We start from the raw sequence: 21,492 nt of genomic DNA, 5'->3' as shown, positions 1-21,492 counted from the left end.
TCTTACCTTATCTCTTTATTTTTTATTACACGTTAATTTTTATTTCGAATTTGGTTGCTTAGTTTAAATTGCATTAAGTTTTAGTTAAATTTTTAGAATCTCAATTCACCGCCCTCTTGGGTTGCCTAATTAGTATTTCACAATTTTCGTCAAGCTATGCAATGTTCTAACTCTAAAAAATGAATTAATGCAATAAATAAGGATATAAAGTCTATTAAGGACAATGACATATGGGATCATGTCTCATCGCCAGAGCATGTGGAACTTATTGGTTGCAAATGGATATTCAAGACCAAGAGGGATTTGAAAGGTAATGTGGAGAGGTACAAAGCACATCTTGTCGCAATAGGCTTGACGTTGAAAAAATACATCAACTATAAAGAGATTTTAATCTTGAGTTACATCAAATGAATGTGAAGACAATGTTTCTCAATAGTAACATTAATGAGACAATTTATATTGCAGTAAAAAAAATATTTGTCAAAAGACCCAAAGAATAGAGTTTGTAAACTTAATAAATTCATTTATAGGCTTAAGCAAATGTCTCGACAATGGTATTTCAAGTTTTGTCAATTGATCATCTCATTCAGTTTTGACATAAATTTGATCGATGATTGTATATGCCATGAGTTTTGTGGAAGCAAGTATACTTTTTTAGTTTTATATATTGATGATATTTTGCTTGCCTACAACAATATAGGTTTATTGTATAAAGCCAAAAGATTTTTAGCTAAGAATTTTGATATAAAAAATATTGGTGACGCCTCTTTCGTATTAGGCATATAGATACAGTGGGATCCTTCTTGGGATTTTCTTAGATTATCATAGAAGAGCTATATCGAAACGGTTCTAAAAAATATGGCATGTAAGATTTTAAAATAGATGATACCCCTATGGCTCAGGGAGACAAATTTAATATCAATCAATGCCCTAAGAATGATTTAAAGGGAAAAAAAAAAAGCAAAAGATTCCATATACGTCAACAGTATGAAGTCTGATGTATGCTTAAGTTTATATGGGACTGGATATTGCATACATTACTAGAATGTTGTGCAAATATTTAAGAAACCCAGGAGTAAGCTATTGGAAAACAACCAAATTAGTTAGTGGAGTTTACAGATAACAAAAGACTGCATTTAAGTATCTGAGGTCAGGTCAACTTGAGATCATTAGGTATACTGACTCCGATTTCGTTGGATGCTAAGACAACTGAATTCCATGTTGGGTTACATCTATCTCTAGCTAGTTGTGTTATATCTTGGAAGAGTGCTAAACAATCTCTTGTAGCCTCTTTATATGCCAACAGAGTTCATAGTATGTTATGAGGCATCTATTTATGAAATATGGTTACGAAATTTTGTCACAAGGCTACGCATAGTACAATAGCCTTTTTGTAATCCTTCAACACTCTAATAAGCTTTTCTTCCTCTAAAGTACTAAGCTTTGAAGAGATGATCACCGGAAGTGTCTCACCATCTCCTAAAAACATGTATTTTAGATGACTCGGCAACAGTTTAAGCTCTATTTTCGGTGCATACAAAATAGATAGAAGAAGTTTTGCATGAGATGAAGGTAATTCAATATAAGACATATGATGAGTTAAAGTTCTCAAAGAATTTAATTCATAAATTGTCTCTTGAAATACAAAATTTAAAACAAACTCATTTTCATCCTTTTGTAATCCTTTGAGGCACAAACTGTTATTTAAAGCAGCTACCAATGAATCTTCAATATCCAAATAAAAAACTTCATGCACTATATGGTTAATAACATCCACAGAAAATACCCAATGTTCCTCACTAGGATATTTCATGGTATCATTCATATTGAATTCTATAACCTCTTCATCAAACTTCATAGTGAGAGTCCCTTTATGTACATCCATTTTAGTCCTAGCAGTCTTAAGAAAAGGTCTTCCTAGCAAAATTGGGATAGACTTAGAGGAGTTATCCTCTTCCATATCAAGTATATAAAAATCAGCAGGAAAAACCAACTCATTAACTTGTACTAAGACGCCTTCTAATACCCCATCAGGATATGCATTAGACCTATCAGCTAGTTGAATTATCACGCCAGTTTCTTTTAATGGACCAACATTCAAAGATGAATAAATGGAACGAGGCATAACATTAATAGAAGCTCCTAGATCTAACATAGCCTTCTCAACTCTAACACTACCAATTTTGCAAGGGATAGTAAACATACCTGGATCTTTGCACTTAGGAAGTAGTTTCTTTTGGAGAACTGCTGAAACATTCTCCCACATGTGAACTCTTTCATCTCCTCTTAATTTTCTCTTGGAGGTACACAGTTCCTTAAGGAATTTAGCATATCGAGGTATTTGTTTTATAGCATCTAATAAGGGAATATTTACCTCAACCTTGCGAAATGTCTTAAAGATGTCTTCTTTTTGTTCCTGCTTCTCGGATTTTGCAAACCCCCTTGGAAAAGGAGGAGGTATCACCGCAGGTAGGGGTTTCACTCTGGTAGGTTGTGCATCTTAAGATTTAGGCATCAATTCATTCTTCTCAAGCTCATCTTCTTCATGTTTTATTACTTTCTTACTAGGCTCTTGCAACTCCTTCCCACTTCTAAGGATGACAGCACTAGCGTTTTGCTTTAGATTCACCTCATATTGTGAAGGCAATCTCTCTAATACTTGAGACTCCAGACGGCTCACTGTAGTCGCCAATTGACTCATTTGGTTCTCCAAATTCTGAATGCTTGTTATAGTTGCCTGCTAAAATTGTTAAGTGTTAGTCGCAAGTGATTTAACAATTTCTTCAAGAGATATACCTGACTTAGAGTTTGACTGTGGATGGGCTGGTTGTCTTGGTGGGTATTGTTGTGGGAATCCTGACGGCCTAACTCCATAGCTGAAGTTGGGATGATCATTCCATCCCGGATTGTATGTTTGTGCATAAGAGTCATACCTCCTCTGAGGTATGCCTGGAAATCCTCCAACTGCATTGGCTTGTTCAACGGGTTCTTCTTGAAGTGTAGGACACATATCAGTTGAATGACCTATATTGGAACAAATGCCACAAGTCTTCACCTGTTGCACACTACCTACAACAAACTTTTCCACAAGAGAAGTAAGTTTATCTAAACGTTGTTCAATAGAAGAAATATTTACCTCATTCACCTTCCTTGAAGTGGGATCTTGCCTACTGCCAAATTATTGTGCATTGGCAGCCATATTTGAGATCAACTTCCTTGCTTGAGTAGGGGTCTTGTTCACTAACACACCTCCACGAGCAACATCTATCATACTCCTATCCATCAATGACAGTCCTTCGTAAAAATATTGAATAAGAAGTTGGTCAGAAATCTGAGGTTGAGGACAGCTGGCACACAATTGTTTGAATCGCTCTCAATAATCATACAAAGTTTCCCAAGGAAGTTGTCTGATCCCACAAATGTCTTTTCTGATGTTGGCAACTCTTGAAGCAAGAAAATACTTCTTGAGGAACTGCTTCTTCAAACCATTCCATGTTGTAATCGATCCAGAAGGCAAGTAGTACAACCAGTCTTTAGCTAGCCCATCTAAAGAGAAAGGAAAAGCACGCACCTTAATCTGCTCTCTTCAATCACGCCTTGTGGTCTCATACTTAAACATACAACATGACACTCCTTGAGATGTTTATGAGGATCTTCACCTGCAAAACCATGAAACTTGGGTAATAAATGCATAACACCAGATTTAAATTCAAAATTTACCTCCAAGTCTACATATTGAATACAGAGTGGTTGCTGATTCAAGTCTGGTTCATCTAACTCTCTAAGAGTTCTTTCTACAGGTGCAGCTCTATCCATCACTTGTTCTTCTGAATCGCTAGATGATTCAATCAAATCAGGCACCGTATTTGTTTCAGAAAGCAAAGGCGACGAGGATCGTTGCTTAGCTCACTTCTTCTGCTGTATCAGCTGGCGAGCTGTCTTCTCAATTTTAGGATCAAACGAAAGTGTACCTGTATGAGAAGAACGAACCATACACCCAGTAAAACGTAAAAATGATTAAATAAACGACACCAATCCCCGGCAACGGCGCCAAAATTTGATGGTTGTCGAAGCTAGCAAAAATAAATCTAAATAAATTATAAATAGTGATTGAGCAGGGTCGTGTCCACAGAGATCGGTAATTATTTAAATCCTTTTAAAATGTAAAATGCAAAATAGGGGGATTTTTGACAATAATAAAAATCAAATTAAAATAACAAGAATGCAAATTCAAAATTGTAATTCAAATTGGGGAAAGCTCTGGTTGAAGGAATTAACTCAGCTTAATTCGACTACTGATTATTGATTCAAATATAAATTATTACTACTTATGAATAGATTGGTTATAGCTACTGAGACTCTCTAATAACCAATCTCTCCTTAACTAGTCGATAACTAAGGTACGACCGTTGGTTATTTCCCTAATCAATAGACAACCCTAGATATGATCATAGGATTTAATCAATTGACAGCCTGAAAAATCAAAGAGACCCAAATCATAATCAACAAACGCATTCGATGGTTCATTTAAATTAGATTGTTTATTCTCATAACACAACGCACTACTATGCTATTTGTCACAAACATTAAAATTTTCATATGATAAATCTTTTAATTGACAATAGATTAAGTTGATAATTAAATAGTGGTCAATTATCTAATTAACAAACATAATATGACAATAATTCAGAGAATAAACAAATACTCAAAAAGTAATAAAACAATTAAAGTATAAGAAAGATCTCACAGTAATGATGAATCAAAGCTTTATTAACCTTCAACCAGAATAATAGGTTTAGTTCTTCATAGAGAGAAGAGAAAATTTTGGATCTAGGGTTTTTTTTTTTTTTTGACAATAGATTCCTCTCTTAAATTCTCTTCCCTCTCTTCTCCTCTAGAGTTCTTTTTAAAATAAAATACTAATATCTAAAATATTATCTAAATATTAAATTCGTAATTACAAAAATAACCAAAAAGACAAAGCACGTTAAACTAAAAACTGCAGGTCCGTAGTTGACAGCACGTGCCCACGCCTTATCAACAAAGGTCTTCTGAAGCTCATAACTTCTCCAGGAGAACAATCATCCTCAAACATAATCTTGTAGCTCAATTTTAGTACCAATCAATAGAATTGCACCTACAAAAATAAAACACAAGTAAATCACTATTATTAAGTGCAAAACATCGATATTAAAGGAAGTAAACAATGCAAAACTGGTGCATAAATTGTACTCTAACAATTGATGGATTGGATAATTAATCGTCATCAGCAAGCTGGCTACTAGGTAAAGGTTTACGGATTCATTTTTCGATGACTTTGAAATCACTAAGTATATAACAGGAGGATAGACTGCTTCAACTCTTTTTAATCTGTTGATTTGTTTTGTTTCAAAAATCAACTCCAAGAAATTACTTAAACAAGAAGAAACGGCTCATTATCTTGACGCAGTACTTCTGTAAAGTGTATTTAATTAATTTTCAACCTGTAGCTACATATCAAAGCTAGAGTTTATATCCCAAAATCAGATAGCCAAAAACAACAAGAAATAACTTCATACTCTGACTTGACCAAGTACATACTTCTACCACGTCTTCAATTTCAATCTTTTTTTTCCGTCGCCATATCAAATTAAAAGCAGCTTAGATCTTTGTTAACACACGCTTTACAAAGCCAAAAAAGCCAACAATTAAATAATCTCATTATTCTGATTCTGATCCTACAATTTGCTATTAACAACTTTTTTTTTAATCAAACTATATGTTGAATGTATTTAGTATTATGAACAATTTAATTGAAAAATCTAGCACACTGCTTCAATATCATATTGCATCTTAGTCTAGAAATTTTCGTCCTCAACATCATATCTGATGCATTATTTTTATTAAAAAAATGAAAAAAAAAACCCATTCAAGTTTTAATAAAAATAAGAAAATTATCTGGGAACAAGTAAAATGTAGAAAGTACATGTAACCACCAATGATTTTTTACCGTAGCTCTCAGCAACCTTTAGTTTGCAACTTGTATAAGCCAACCACTGTTCTGAGAATTCGGTTAACATCTGTTAATAATTTTTTGTTAAAAGACCAATTTGCCTTTGATATTGTTTAAATATGTTGAAAAACTGTTTTATTTATCCATTGAAGCAAGCTTCCAAATTCGAAAATTGAAAACTGTAGATGTTTTTGAAGGCGAGAAAGAAAAGGAAACTAGTTACCTTGGACAAAAAGAAATAGAAAAAGCTCGCGCTCCGTTAGCTAGAGAATCTGTCAAGACGATAATTCTATATTAAATGAGTAAAACAAACTTATTGGCTATTATAACTAAACCAAACTATTCTACTAGTTTCAGAATATATGTGACAGCATCAGTTCTTATTGTTCCCTGTCAATGAATACTTGGTGCGTCAGCTTAATGATTTCGGTTAACTTTAACAATTCCAAAGATAAAATCTAAATAAACTAATAGCTGTATAAAGATTCAAATTTCCACGACCTTAAAATTTTCAGGCATTGAAACCACAATGAAGATTCCAGACCTGGTTGCAAATTGCTGCCTTCAATGCAAAGATTCGGTTGGAGGTCAAGTATGTTTAGTCTATCGTATTAATTTTAATAGTTTGATGCATGAAATCATGGAGGCGTTTGTTTACCTCTAACCTTAATTTTGATGCTCGGAGGAAACTACTTTGGAAGCCTTATACAAATTGTTAGCGTCTAAGCATGATCTCAAATTTATTTGGAGTTCGGCGGCTTCTATCCAACTAAAGAAGTTAAAATTTCTTCCCCAAATCTTCTGTCGCATAACTTTTATGGACCAAAAAAATCAAATTAAAAATTCGATCACATTCCCCACCTTGTTGATGCACATCAATTTGGAATTATAAGTGTTCCCTAATAATTGATGGGTTAATTAATTGAATTAATTGGTGAATTAATTCTATTTATATTGGACTATTTCAACTCTCAATCTATTATTCAATTGTTGTTTCAAATGTCAACTCCATGAAAACAAGAAGAAGCTCTTCAGCTGCTTCATTATCTTGACCAAGTTAGGATGAATAGTCTGCTGCAGACAATTAATTCAATGGAATTGGCCATCAAACTACTCTGCTGCCCTTGACAAATAGTGGACTTGGTCAAAGTTTTTGACTTTTGGTATGATGTTCATAACTCGTAGAGCAGAAGTTCGCTTCTAAGAAAATGTTGAAAAAAGAAATGCTTCTTTCATGCCTATCTTCATTACCCTAATTCAAACTCTATAAAATTAATTTAAATCTTGCTCACTCTCTACTTCTTATAAAAATAAAATATAAAAACTACAAAAATTAATTGCAAGTGAAAATGAAGAACAAACGGTTCACTATTCTATTATTGCGCGATAACTGCGAGCCATTATTATGATATCGGCGAGCCGTTAGCATCCAGAATGCATGCCAAAAATGTCTTTAAAAATCGTGAGCTGTTATTATGATATCAGGGAACCATTAGTTTCCAGAATGTTTTCCTTGGTTTTGTCCAAAAATGGTTAATCGTTTATTAGGTAAACGGCAATTCGTTTTCTTCAACTTATGATTTCGCACATCTATTTTAGTTTTTGGCCAGCAATTAATCTATTCCAAGATCATTTCATTGATCTAAAATATCTTAAAGGCCGATTTAATGCATGATTCATTAATTTACATAATTCAAACAACCAATTCAAATAAGTAATCACATTATTGAAAACAAAATAGACTTGATATCATATAAAGCTATGCTATTGTGCAATATTCATCATTCCAATCTCATGCCTAATTTTAGTAAATTGTTCTTCATTAAGGGGTTTTGTGAAAATATCTACAAGCTGATTATCAGTGGAAATGAACTCTAATGCAATGTCTCCTTTTTTAACATGATCCCTTAAGAAATAATGTCTAATCTCTATATGCTTAGTTCTTGAGTGTTGGATAGGATTTTTTCAAAGATTTATGGTACTAGTATTATCACACATGATAGGTATTTTATCAAGGTAAATGCCATAGTTTCTAAGAGTTTGTTTCATCCATAAGGCTTTAGCACAACAACTTCCGACTGTAATATACTCAGTCTTGGTAGTTGATAGTGCAACCGAATTTTGCTTCTTACTAAACCAAGAAACTAGAAAGTGGCCTAGAAAATTACATGTTCCAATAGTACTTTTCCTACCAACCTTATATCCGATGAAGTCGACATCTGAAGAACATGTTTAGTCTATATGTGTTCCTCTAGGATACTAAAGGCCAAGATCTATGGTTCCACACAAGTAACGAAAAATTCTTTTCACCGCAAGCAAATGAGATTCATTAGGACATGATTGAAATCTTGCCCACAAGCATACGCTAAACATAATATCGCGTCTATTAGTAGTCAAGTAAAGAAAGGATGCAATCATACCTCGATATGTTTTAACATCAACTTCTTTACCTTTTTCATCCTTGTCAAGCTTGATTATTGAGCTCATTGGGATGCTTTTAATCTTTCCATCTTCAAGCCCGAATCTCTTGAGTAAATCTCTTAAATATTTGGCTTGATTGATGAAGATTCCTTCTTCAGTTTGTTTTATTTGCAGTCTAATGAAGTAGTTTAATTCTCCCATCATGCTCATCTTAAATTCTTTGCTCACACAAAATGAAAATTCCTTACACAAAACTCGTTAGTAGACCAAAAAGAAATATCATCAACATAAATTTAGACAATGAGAATATCTTGATTATTATGCTTAATAAAGAGAGTTGTATCAGCTTTAGCCATTGAAAAACCATTATCCAACAAGAAATTTTTAAGCCTATCATACCATACTCTAGATGTTTGTTTTAAACCATACAATGTTTTTACTAATTTATAAACGTGATCTGGAAATTTCTCATTTTCAAAAGCAGGAGGTTGTTTCACATAAACTTCCTCCATAATGTAACAATTTAAAAATGCACTCTTGGCATCCATTTGATATAAAATAAAATCTTTATGACATACAAATGCTAATAGCATCCTAATAGATTCCAATCTAGCTACTAGTGCAAAAGTTTAATCAAAATCAATTCCTTCTTATTGATTGTAATCTTAAGCCACTAATATGGCTTAATTCCTTACAACCATACCGGATTCATCCATACTCAGTTAGTGCCAATGACGGATTGATATTTGGGTTTAGGAGCTAATTCTCACATATTGTTTCTCTCAAATTAGTTTAACTCCTCTTACATTGCCATAATCCTAGATTCATCATTTTCCATATCTGAAAAGGATTTTGGTTCAATTTGAGATATGAATGCAGTATAATGACATGTATTTTTAAACGATGACCTAGTGGTTACACTTCTTAAAGGATCACTAGGTCATCATTTGAAAGATTAATGTATACAAGAGGGTTTGAAAGATTAATGTATACAAGAGGGTTTCAGAGGTGAAAAGACCAAATTTGAGAGAAATGTTGTATGTAAGTGTTGTATAGATAAATGCCCCTTCAAAGTATATGCAACACTTAAGAGATTTGGAACAATACTTTCATATTAGGACCTTGTACAACGTAAACACATGTGAAGATCTTTTGAATAATTCAGAGTTATTGTTGGTTGGATTGCAAAGAAGTATAAAAATAAAGTGATGGGTAAGGATTGATATGGACATTCTTGTTAATGATCTTATGATAAGATATGGAGTTACTTCAAAAAGTATGCAGAGCAAAGAGATATTAGAGTTAGCTGCTAATGGAGATCATGTTAAAAGCTTAAAATTATACTAGCATCATCAAACAAAAAATGTTAGGGGCTTTAGCATTGCTTAAATTAACAAAAGAAGACACACCTATGTATAATTGTGGATTCTAGAGGTTAATGGTGAGTTTTCCAAGTCTCAATGTTGACTTCAAAGATGGGTGTAGGCCATTTATTACGCTGGATAGTTTTCTTTTGAAAGGTCTCTTTGAATGTAATTATTTTCAGTAGTCATACTTAATACAAATCATAGTATTTTTCTAATTGTAATATGTATTTATGAGTCATACTTAATACAAATCAGACCTAGTTTTTAGGGTATTTACAAGAGTATTTAGCTGACACAGTACAACTTATATTCACGACTAGTAGGCATAAAGGTATTCTTGAATCATTGAACCTAGAATTTGGTGGATTACAGAACATATTTTTTGCAAGGATGTCTTTGAGACTTTAAGACAAGGTTCCCTCAAGTTAAGTTGAGAAATAAGTATGGAGGGCTGCTAGAGCATCAAATAAGGATGCATTCACTACATTAATGAAAGACACACAAAATATTGATAATAATGCATTTGAGTGGCTAAAGATACTAAATTCAAAGTACTGGTTAGTCCATGCTTTTAATAAGTTTGTCAAATATGATAACACAATAAATAATATAATTGAGAATTATAATGCATAAATTAGTGAATTGAGAAAGGCATCTACAATCAATTTGGCAGAGCACATTAGAAAAAGGATAATGAGAACAACAAATGATAAAATAATTAGCTATTCAAAATAGAGAATTGATGTTGCTACCTTCATTAACTATAATATAAACCAAACACTGAAGAAGGGTAGGAAGAGTTGAATTACATCTACAAGTGAGGTGTTTTCTGAAATTGAAACTATTACAAAGTTATGGATTATCAATTTTCAAGAGCATATATGTGACTATAGGCTGTGGCAAATTAATGGCTTACATTCTTGCAATGTTTGGTTATTACTCAAAGAAGGCATATTTTAAGTATTATTCAAGTATGATTCATCCTTTACCTGACAATTCTAAATGGCCACATATAGAAGTAAAGGAAATCTTGATCCCAAATGTTTAATTATTATTATTATTATTATTATTATTAGCCCATTAAGTCATTTCAATTCTTTAATCTTTAAATCTTATAAATAACTTATTTTTAATATTTTTTTCTTAGCATTTTGTTGTGTTCTTTGGAATATAATTTGCAGATATTTCAAATCAACAGTTGTTTTGAACAACACACTAGAATTAATAACATATTTCTTTACAAGTTAGGATATTTTTGTACTTTAACAAGTTAAAGGCAATCCATTATTAAAAATAACAGTAGTTAGGGGTAAATTGAAATTTACTATATTTATATTTGAGTGGTGCCATTAGCACCTCTCTGTAACTCTTTTAAAAACTCTTGCTAATTTTTATTCTTTTTTTTAACAAATGATACTGAATTTTATTAAGGAGGAAAAAGGAGAAGAAAGAATACAGAGCACTCATTTGAAATGATACTTGGGGAGACCTCAAGCATCCTCATGCAAACTTTGACGAACAGAAATAGGAGGATCATCCCATCAATCATAAATATTAAGAATTGACCCCAAATTAACAAGACTATTAGCCATTGAATTCTCCTCTTTACAGATGTGTGAACTAGAAAAGTGTATTCTACTAATAAATCTCAAACAATCCAACCATCTGATACGCAAATGCCGTAGCTGCTTGAATCTGGTACTTGTAGGACAAGCTAAAGTCGAAACCAAGTCACTCTCTAACTAAATAAAATTCCAATCTTTTGAAGCTGCCAGCTCAATAGCCTTTAAAATAGCATATATGTCAGCATAGAAAGACGTTTGATGGGCAAGGGACTGTGCAAAACAAGATTGGAAAGCACCATTGAAACCACGAAACACGGCACCACAAGCTGCAAGAGCCGGGTTTCCCTTCGCCAAATCGTCAGTGTCGATTTTGGCGAATGCCAGATGATGATAGATGAAGATGGACGGCTGGCGTAAGATAAATGCAAGGCCGAATATATAGGCTGAGATTTTTTACCAGTCTGGTGGACTAGCCACACCAAAAAGGCTAAGGTAGCTAGAAATTAGATTTTTTGCATGTATAAAAGGAGAAATTCTAAAATATATTTAAGGTACTATATATATCAGTCATACAATAAATAAATAATACCATGATATGTCTGTATTTATTTTGAAAAACTATCATGCAAGTGGTGATTGTATTAAATTCAATTACACATGCCATGCATGCATCAATTGGTTGTAATACATCTGAGGTATTTTAGAATTTATCGTATAAAAGACAAAGGATGATTATGAAGTCGAAGACAATTTCGTGCTTTCCAAATATAGTAAAGGGCAACAAGGCGACGATACAAATTCCAAGAAGGAAGCCACTGAAACAATAGTAGAAGAAGCCAATATGAAGTCAACAATTGCCCTTAGTAAATAAAAATTTTACATATTTCTTAAAAAAAAAAAAAAAGCTCTCTTTCATCGCTTTTAATTTACTGCTCTTTGCTTTACTATGAACCGATTCATGATCCATGCTAAAAGACCAAAGCAAAAGGACAAAAATAAAAGAAAAGAATTTACTCATATTCAACATATATAATTTTTTTCCTTATATCCTTTACTTGCCGAGCTGACCCCCTTATATCGGAGCACGTACCTGCCTGTCTACTATTAGAAAGGAGTTCACTTCAACGAAGACTCTTTTCAAAAGAATCGCCCTTCGCCGGTCTTGCTTTGAAGAGAACACCTACTGTTCGTTAACAGTTCATAGATTCCAAAACTCAACAAAGCAAATTTAGGCTCCAAAATTGCAAGTTAAAGAATTAATACGGACAAAAATATTAATAAAATTTAAAATTTCACACTATGGAGATAACTCCTCCAAATTTTATTTCAATCAATGGCTAAAGAGTAGAAGTGAGGTTTAAAAATATTAATAAAATTTAAAATTTCACACTTTGGAGAAAACTCTTCCAAATTTTATTTCAATCAATCGCTAATGAGTAGAAGTGAGGTTTAAAAAAAAATACCATGGAGATGAATTGTCAAGTTAAGATTTAGAATTACATGGGATACAAAGAGATTTAATTTTAGATCTGTTGGGTGCGCTGTGAATACAAACACCAGCGACTAAACAGCAGCATTTCAGTGCTATTGATTGTGTTAATGTAGTCACGTGTGAGAAGCATGACTACTTAAATCAAAGAGGGTGTCCTTATGCTGCGTTTTGATCATAACCGAATTAAACGAACTCACGTGTCAGTTAGGAATGGCAAAACCCAGGCCGGGTCCGGGTATTGCAATGTCCGGACCCTGCCCGGATGCAACCGGTCCCGGTCCGAGTTCGGGCCAGATTTTAATTCGGGTACCCGAATTTTATATTTTTTAATATTATATGTATATATTTTTTATTTTTTGATAATTTTATAAGTTTTAAATTTATTTTAATAAAATTTGACACGAAAATATAAGTGTTTAAAACTTTATATATGTATAATAAATGAGTCGAATAAATATAAATATTCAAAATAATAAATATTTTATAATATTTTTTTAATAAAATCCGGGTTCCGGGTTTATTAAGTGATGTCCAAGACCGACTCGGCTTCATATTACCCGGCCCACAACGCCCGAGTACGGTCCGGGTCCGGACCGGGCGGGTATTTTTGCCACCTCTAGTTTCAGTTCATTATAATAGTCAGGGGACACATGGCTGTCATCTGTACATTCTGGATTATTGAGGGTTCGCTTGGAGGATGCCATGTATGAATAATATTTTATATTTCATTGGGGATCTTGGTCCTTTTATTTATAGTTCTTCCATTAATCAGCCTGAAATTCGTCGTTAAGCCGTTTCTTTTGCAAGACCTACAACCACAGCTGAATCCAACAATAACAGCTTTATTGATGATCCAAGGATTGAGTTTAAATTTTTGTTTCAAATTTGAAAAATACGCTAAGATACTAATGTCATTAGTTATATTAAAGTTAAAGATAACATTTTTTTTTATTTTGACAATAATATATACTCTTAAAATTTTGATAGACTGATAGCACTCCCAAAACTCGAGATTTTGTTTTAAAAAAAAAATTAAATTTGGAAGTTTGAATGATGAAAAGTTCAGCCTTATGTTTAGCTATTTGTGCTGGATTTTTTTTTTAAAAAGCTATCAAAAATGGTAGATGTTTGACCTTCCAAAAAATTGAAGTTTAAATAAATCTAGCTAACACTCCACTTGTGAAAAAGAAAAATATATCTATATTTCACATGTGGAGTGTTACTAGATTTATTTGAATTTTCTCCGAAAAATAAAATTTATACATAACTATATTTTTAACTTTTTTTTTAGTAATACATACGCCTCCTTATTTTCATTTTACACTTTGGGAAAAAAGATAAAGATGAAGATTCTTCTCTTTTACTCAATTATTAAGAAGGGAAAAAAAAAGACAATGTCTGAAAAATAAAGGGTTATCAAGGTGGCATTTGTTTTTTTAATCCAAAATCTAAATAGATTTAAATTAATCTGAAATCTAAATAGACTTAAATATTTGAATCTAAATAATATGTTTATTTTTTATCTGAATCTCTAAAAATAAGTATTAATTTTTTTCAACTTTAAAAACAAAAAACATGTACTTTTACATTTATATCCTTATTAAATTTGAATGTCTAAAAAATAATATATTCTCAAAGAACATAAGTACCATAATATTTTACTATATATAAGCAAAATTATGTTCAAGTGAACACATATGATTTTAGAATTATAATATATAAAGTTTTTTAGTCAAATAGATTATGTAATTACATAAAAAAGATTAAGAATAACATCTTTAATTACTGATAATGAGAGATTCAAAAACTTGATTAGAGAACCAAAATGAGAAGGGATTCCATGACGGCTGATTAAAAAAAAGAAGATAAAGATGAGATTATTATTGAGTAAACGTGTATGTAGGAGCTTTGAGATAGCATGAAAAATAAACAATAAAGTATGGATATTTTTTAAATTAGAAATTAGTTGACTGATTTATATTTCTATATTTAGTAAAAAAACTAAAAAATCATAATTTATTTTATTAAGTCAAAATTATCTGAAAAATCTTATTAAGTTATAAAAACAAACACCTCTAATTAACTTAATTAATTAAGTTAAGTCACTTTAAATATTTAAGTTAAAAAACAAATAGCCTCTAAATCTTAGGTATTAAAAGGGGATTTACCCCCATGATTCCTTAAATATGAAAGCTCTAAAAATATGTTTGGCACTATACTAGAAAATTCCTTTCAAAAAGCATGATACAGATGATTCCCCAACAAGTAGTTGAGTGAAATACTAGGACATTTTGTTTTTGTTCACTATTTTTCGAAATCGAATTCTTGCAATTGAAAGAGACATTTACATATTGTTATAAGGGAAAATTGGAAACACATCTAATAGGTGTGCTTTGGATAGTTTTTAAAAACCACTACTACAAAAATGTTAAACAATGACGCATATGTTATGAGTTACAAAAATGTTGAAAGAAACATTAAATATTTTTAATGACAGTTATTATGTGAACAGTCATAATATGTAGCACTTTTAATGATGGTTATGTAATAAAACCGTAATTAAATGTCAAGCAAAATCTACACATAATTTTAATGACGGTTCGTTTATAAAAACCGTCATTGAAAATGACCATTTTTAATGACGACGGTTATTATATGTGTAGTTAAAAATAATCTTATTTTTAATGACGGTTTTTATATACAACAGTCATTATATGTGTAGTTAAAATGTCTTGATTTTTAATGACTGTTTTTACATAAAACAGTCATTGTATGCATAATAAAAAGTATTTTTAATTTTAAAGTTACAATTTTTAATCATGGTTACTCAAAACCCGTCATTAAAAATGATATCTTTTAATGACTGTTGTTATATATAACCGTCATTATATATGTAATTAAAATAATTTTAATTTTTAATGATGGTTGTGCAAATCAACAGTCATTATACCCAAATTAATGACGGTTATTATAGAACCGTCATTGATATATATATCCCAAATTTACCGGCCCTATACTAAACACCAAATCCCTAAAATTACAGATAATTTCTAAACTCTAAAGGCACGGACGCACGCACGCAACCCTTCTCTCTCAGCAGCACACACGCCGTCGACACACTTCGCCCGTGCAGTAGTAGCCGAGCATGGCAGCACCAGGCCACCAGCAGCCACCCTCTCTTTCACCATGCTCTCATGCACACACAGCAGCAGGCCAGCACCAGCAGCCCCTCTCTCTCATGCTTGCTCTCTACTATGCCGGAGTCAACATTGTACCCCTCTTACCCAAGAAAACTCTAACCCATATCCAAACCCTTGCCGTCGAAGACAACCCAATCATTAACTACTTGAAATTAAGGCCTTCACTGTCAATCACCATCGAACCAGATAAACCCTAGCCTCGCCATCACTCACCGTTTCACTCGCGGAAGAAAGCACTCTACCATATAAGTCTCTGTTGTTCGATAACATATGTGCATCGCCTGAGATTTTGATTTACTTACTTAAATTAACCAATTTTGAATGTTAATCTTCTTTGTTGTCCGAAGCTGTAACATGACCACCTTGATTCACCGCTTCGATTGGTTTGGTTCTCTGTGATTAAGTAATTAATTTCTTACTTTTAATTTCATATTTTCATATCTAACTGTGATTTTGTGAGTTGGTTTCTTGGTTGAATTTGTAATTTTTGATGCAGATCAAAAACATCTTGAAGGTGTTTGTTTCTTTGTCGTAATCCTTAATCCTTTTGTGCAATAATTTCTTCAATGGATTTGATTACTTGATTTGTTTACTCTGCTTAATTTTTTTCCTTATATTGTTGTCTGTTGATTAACGGAATCTTTTGTGTTGTGGTAATGGAAAATGATTCTATTCTCTCTTGCCATGGTTTTTGTTTTGCAATTTTCCAACTTCTCCCACTTTACAAGTTTGTTATCCACCTCAGGTTTTTTTACATTATTTTTAGTTCGAATTAGATCACATAGTTTTGGGCAAGAATTTCTTCAGTAGTTTTGATTTGAATGGGGACAGTGAGTATTGTGAAAATACTGTGGTCTTTTTCCAGTTGTATCTTAAACACATAAAGTGTTGCTACGTGGTGACAAAATGTGGGATTTATTTTGTTTACAGCCAAGCTTCCAAGAAATCAACTGAACATTCTGCGGAAGTTTTAGCTGATCTAATGAGGAAGAGTTGTAGAAAGTTCATGGTAGGTGTACTCTTCATTTTTAATGTATTTTTTTTTTCAATTTGACCTCTATCATATAAGTATTAATTGTCACTCTTTCTATTTTGGGCTTTTCAATTTTTGCCCAAATCATTGAAAGCTTTAATTTGCTATAATTTGTTTTTATTGATTATTAGTATAAAAAATTCAGAAAGGAAATTGATAATAAGGCTTATCTATTTTGTTTTTGCTTGATAACTTTGCTTGTTCCCATTTGGGGTTCCTTTGATAATTTCCCATGGTTGTTGAATTATTTATTTACTACGTTCGTATTTAAAAATTCAATTTACTGTATTTTTCATCAAGCTGGAACAGCAATGGACAATTCCAAGGGCTGTTTTTCTGTAGGTTTGCTGTCAAAATAGCTGCTAGAAGTTTACAACGGCTGTTTTGCAGCTTTTCTCAGTGAAACAACCCTTGGTAATTTGCAGGGGCTATTTTCACTACAAAACAGCAGTAAACCAGCCCCTGCAGATTTCTATTGGCTGTTTTCGCTGCAGAACAGTAGCAAAACAGCCACTGGAAATCTGCAGGTGTTGATTAGTTGCTGTTCTACAATCAAAAAGGCTCCTAGAAATTTTTTGGTCTATTTTGTATTGAAAATATTTTGGAAGATTGTTGAGGAAGGAGGGGAATGAGAGCAGTAGTTTTTTAGAAGGCTTGATGATGAGTTTGATAAATTTGACAAGTTTTACGGGACTAAAGTGAAAGAAAATTATGCTTAGGTTGAAAGTTTGAGTGAGCAAATGGATGCTTTGATTGCTTTCAAGATAAAAACTAAGGAATTGGAAGGAGTTATTTAGGATTCTATACAATTTGAGCCTAAAGAACAAAAGCATGAAAGCAAGTTGATTTCTAAACTTGTTGTTGGTTATTGCTTTCCTTGCTTCTATTTCTCGGTAGTTTGAAAGTAATTCCTTTTCTTAAATTAGCTTTCGAACAACTTTCTTCATTTTGGTTCATTCAAAATTATTAGTTCTATCAGTAATATGACTTTATTAATGCAGATTATGTAGAAGACAACAAAGCAACTGCATATTTTGACGCCAATGGTCTCCTCTTCTTTGCTGAATAGTTAAATGATTTGACAAAATACAAGTTGTATCAGGTGATGGTAGAGTGCAATTTATGCACTAGTTTTGCATTATTTACTTCCTTTAATATCGATGTTTTACACTTAATAATAGTGATTTACTTGTGATTTACTTTTGTAGGTGCAATTCTATTGATTGGTGATAAAATTGAGCTACAAGATGATGTTTAAGGATGATTGTTCTCTTGGAGAAATTATGAGTGGTAGAAGAACTTTGTTGATAAGGTGTGGGCGCGTGCTGTCAACTGCGGACCTACAGTTTTTAATTTAACGTGTTTTGTATTTTTGGCTATTTTTGTAATTACGAATTTAATATTTCAGATATTAGTATTTTATTTTAAATAGAACTTTAAAAGAGAAGAGAGAGAGAGTATTTAAAGGAGGAATCTATTGTGAAAAAGGGAGATTTGGATTGAAGAAAAGAAGGAAACCCTAGATCTTAATTTTTCTCTTCTCTCTATGAAGAACTAAACCTATTTTTCTAGTTGAAAGATAATGAAGCTTTGATTCATCACTACTGTGAGATCTTTCTTGTGCTTTAATTGTTTTATTGCTTTTTGGGTATTTGTTTATTCTCTGAATTATTTTCATGATTATGTTTGTTAATTAGGTAATTGGCCACTATTTAATTATCAACTTAATCTATTGTCAATTGAAGGATTCATCGTATGAAGAATTTAATGTTTGTGACAAATAACATAGCAGAGAGTTGTGTTGTGAGAATAAATAATCTAATTTAAATGAATCATCATATGTGTTGATTAGGATTTAGGTCTCTCTGGTTTTTCAGGCTGTCAATTGATTAAATCATATGATCGTATCTAGGGTTGTCTATTGATTAGGGAAATAACCAACGGTCGTACCTTGGTTATCAACTAGTTAAGGAGAGACTGGCTATTAGAGGGTCTCAATAGCTATAACCGGTCTATTCATGAGTAATAATAATCTATATTTGAATCAATGATCAATAGTCGAATCAAGCTGAGTTAATTCCTTCAACCAGAGCTTTCTCCAATTTGAATTACAACTTTAATTTGCATTCTTGTTATTTTAATTTGATTTTTATTATTGTCAACAAAACCCTCATTTTATGTTTTGCGTTTTAAAAGGATTTAAATAATTACCGATCTCTGTGGACACGACCCTGCTCAATCACTATACACAATTTATTTAGAGTAGGAATTTATTTTTGTTGGCTTCAACACCCATCAGGTGACTTTTGCAGTTTGTGCTTTAATTGCCTGTATGGCGTTACAACTATACTACTCACCATTCACATCTACAATGGTCATATATTTATGTATCTACAATCCATTCTCATGTTTCTTGCTTTAGAACATGAATTCTGAAAATATTTTTAGATATGCACTCATATCAAGGTACCTATATAGTGTTCTAACTGTTTAGCTTATAGTGTATATGTGTTAATGCTCTTGGACGACTAAACTGGGATACTATATTAAATTAATATAGTACAAGCATATGAATGTGCAAACGTAATAAATTTACTCTTTCAAAATTTCAGTTTAGCAGATGGTGGTGATTTTTAGGATCTTTCTAATCATATATTCTTTCAAAATTCTATAGGTCAAGAATTTACAATCAAGTTTGGTGACATTCATTGAATTGATGGGCCATATAAAGAGGTTAAATTCCTAGACCTTAAAATTTAGGTCCATCCCTAGACCTTAAAATTCCTAGACCTTAATTTATTTACTTTGGCAGCTTATATTAATTTGATAGCAATAAATTCATTTAGCGCTTGTTGAAAGAAACCATGGGAAGACGGATAAATGCTTATTTTTTGATTTTTATAGTTTAATTTATTAAAATTTCATGAAATGAGAATTTCGAGCATTTAAATTTAATTTATTTGACATATGATCAACTTGTTTGAACTCTCTTCATCTCTTAAATTAAAATTACGTTGAGGCAAATACTTGTAATATTATTTTTGTTGTATGTGGTGCCTAGAATTTGTTTTGCTACTGTATTACAAAGAAAACAACACTCAAAAAACGTTTCTTTTTATTTTATTTTTTAAAATTTTGTTACTTCTTTGCTCTTTATCTTCTTGCTAATTGTTTTTTCTTAGGTTGTTTTTGTTTTTCCTTTTGGCTATAAACAGATATAATTTTTCAAGGCAGCAAGCAAGCATGTTATTAAGTTGAAGATATATTGAAGATATTGTGAAGAGAAAAGGAATTATCAAATTTTTTGTATAACTAACTTTTGATATGAAACATTTGTAGAACGTACAATTGTAAAAAAATTATAAATAGCGTAATTTAAATTGGGGCTTCAAAGGATTATTGTAAATATTTTTTTTTAAAATTAACATGCTAAAGACGACGGTTATTATGTAAGAACCGCCATTAAATATAAGTATATTTACTATAAAAGATGACGGTTATGAATAAAAACTGTCAAAAAATTAATGGAAAAGTGCAATGTATGGCCGTTATTTGAAGAACCGTCATTAAATGTGATTTTTAATGACCCTTTGTTTTTTCTAAAAATCGTCATTAAAACTTATGTACATATGATATATAATGACCGTTTATTAAAATAACCGTCATTAAAATTTATGTGTATATGATATCTAATGACAATTTATTAAAATAACCGTCATTATATGTATACATTTAATGACGGTTTTAAAAAAAGAACCGTCATTAAGCTAAGCTCCACCCTACAAGTGACATCAGAGTCAGACCATAGTAGACAGAATGTGGTGATGGAACAACTCAGGTGTGTCAGATGAAAGAATCGGGAAGCGACGGTAGTTTCCTCCAAGGGGATTGTTGAATTGTGTCCCACATTGTTGGATAAAACAACCGAGATCCGTCGGTGGTTTCATTTGAGGGGATTGTTGAGTTGTGTTCCATAGTTTTAAGTGAAAGGAACAAGATCTGGTGCTGGATTCATCCCAGCGGTGGTTTCATCTTGAGGGGATTGTTGAGTTGTGTCCCACATTAGTTAGTAAAAGAGAGTTACTTGGACTTATAAGTAAGATAGGTTACTCTACCCAGTAAACTAATTTTTTGAGTTAGATATCTAGAAATTCTACATTAAGACCCCCAACAACTCGAATTCATATTTCTGCACAAAATTCAATTATATATAAAAAAAATTAAAACGTTGTAAATCATGGTTTATCTTCTAAATGCGCAAGTACATGATTATCTTAATTAGTGTCAAACATGCATCACACAATAATTTTGATACTTGCGACAAGTGGACTACATAACGGTATTGATTCCCACTACGTGAGCATGTAGAATGGCAACTTCAAGAAATTCCGATCATTCCGCTTAAGCTTGCAATAGAAATTT

General features: G+C 32.0%; 1 long non-coding RNA gene across 2 annotated transcripts; it reads left to right on the top strand.

Moving 5' to 3' along the window:
• Window positions 1–16,526: 16,526 nt before the first annotated feature.
• On the top strand, window positions 16,527–20,387 carry LOC127902561 (uncharacterized). Of its 2 annotated transcripts, XR_008054954.1 has the most exons (4): window positions 16,527–17,046; window positions 18,072–18,172; window positions 19,745–19,803; window positions 20,286–20,387. It is a non-coding gene; the product is annotated as an uncharacterized LOC127902561 (long non-coding RNA). The 2 variants fall into 2 exon arrangements; XR_008054953.1 differs by lacking the exons at window positions 19,745–19,803; window positions 20,286–20,387 and adding an exon at window positions 19,370–19,706 and having other exon boundaries at window positions 16,531–17,046.
• Window positions 20,388–21,492: the final 1,105 nt, after the last annotated feature.

Source organism: Citrus sinensis, chromosome 5, assembly GCF_022201045.2.
Source record: "Citrus sinensis cultivar Valencia sweet orange chromosome 5, DVS_A1.0, whole genome shotgun sequence".
Classification (NCBI taxonomy): Eukaryota; Viridiplantae; Streptophyta; class Magnoliopsida; order Sapindales; family Rutaceae; genus Citrus; species Citrus sinensis.
This window is presented reverse-complemented; position numbering and strand designations above follow the sequence as displayed.